Here is a 1,409-nt window from a genome sequence, read left to right on the forward strand (position 1 = left end):
ATGAATTCGTCCAAAATCAATTTTCTTTGCTGAAGTTCTTTGCTCTCCACATCACTTATTTTTAAAGTTACGCATATGAAAATTAACTGTAATAAAAAACAACGATTGCAAAATCAGCACACTAAATAAACGGCTGATCGAGTAGTCGATAACAAAGTTGTGCTATGTAGAGTACTGCCAGATTTCAAATGAAGCAGACCTTACATTTAAATCCAAGTATGATACCGTGTACAAAAGTTAATGCAACTTGAATATTTATGTTTATAATTTAAAAAAAAATTAAATTACAAAAATGTTTTTCTTTTAAAGTTCTAACGTCACTACGCTTACAAAAAAAAATCCATCAACTTTCTTCAAATACTTTAAGAGAAAATGAGTTTTGAAAAAAAGATTGCTTAAAAATGTAATTGCTTATAAAAACTTTAAAAATTTAAATTTTTCAAAAAGATTCTCAGAATCCCTTTCACATCTATAAACCTCTCCACTCATAAATGTTCACGCAAAAATTCGAACTTGACTGAATACCGAGGTCCAGTTGAGAAATTTTCCCCATATGGAAGAAACCCGCAAGAACTTCGGCGAAATAAATTCTAAAAAATCAACGGTGATTTTTAGCCACTTGAAACTTGCACATTGTTAAACAAAAATTGTGATGGGCTATAAAACTGCGTACTCAAAAGAATTCTAACACTTCTGAGAAAAAAGTTTGAAATTTAGGTTACAATTTTTTTATTTTTTTTGTAGTTTTCTACAAAGTTTTAAACATGGGTTTATATGGGTTTTGTTCGAGAATGATCCGTATTTTAATTGAAAACTCCTAAAAATAAATAAACATTGGTGGGAAACAATATCACTTTGAAATGGGGGTGCTATTGTATTGGCCAATACTGTATCTGTGAAGTCATTCTTTGCCAGCCAACGTTATTATATCATAGAAGTATGTACAATTACTTTGGGTTTGTGGTAATGGTCACATTTTGCGGAGAGCTTTTAGAGTTAACTGAGTATTAATTCACCGATTGGAACCCTAACAAAACTCCGACCGATGGGAATCCCCGCATTGAGAAAAACATCGTGCGGACCCCGAATTGTGGATGGTATTTGGAGGATGACGAGGAGTAATTGAATCAGTTAAGAAGTTCACAAATTGTTGTATACTGTCGTATAGTTGCATGTCGTAAACTTTAAATGGCTAAAACTATAGTGGAATTCGCGCGCCTGTGTATGCGTTGTATCTTGCGTAGGTGTAACTAAATGAGCGTGTGATTTGTTGTTGCTAGTGGTACAATAAATAAATTTATTTAGCCGTAAAAATTTTTACGACATACGAAAATACGACACTTACGACCCCTTGTGAACCATCTAAATATCTTAAAATTACATTGGTTTATCCTAAAACTTTTTATGGA

Source organism: Rhagoletis pomonella, unplaced genomic scaffold (genome assembly GCF_013731165.1).
Source record: "Rhagoletis pomonella isolate Grant_MI unplaced genomic scaffold, Rhpom_1.0 Rhpom_scaffold_00005, whole genome shotgun sequence".
Classification (NCBI taxonomy): Eukaryota; Metazoa; Arthropoda; class Insecta; order Diptera; family Tephritidae; genus Rhagoletis; species Rhagoletis pomonella.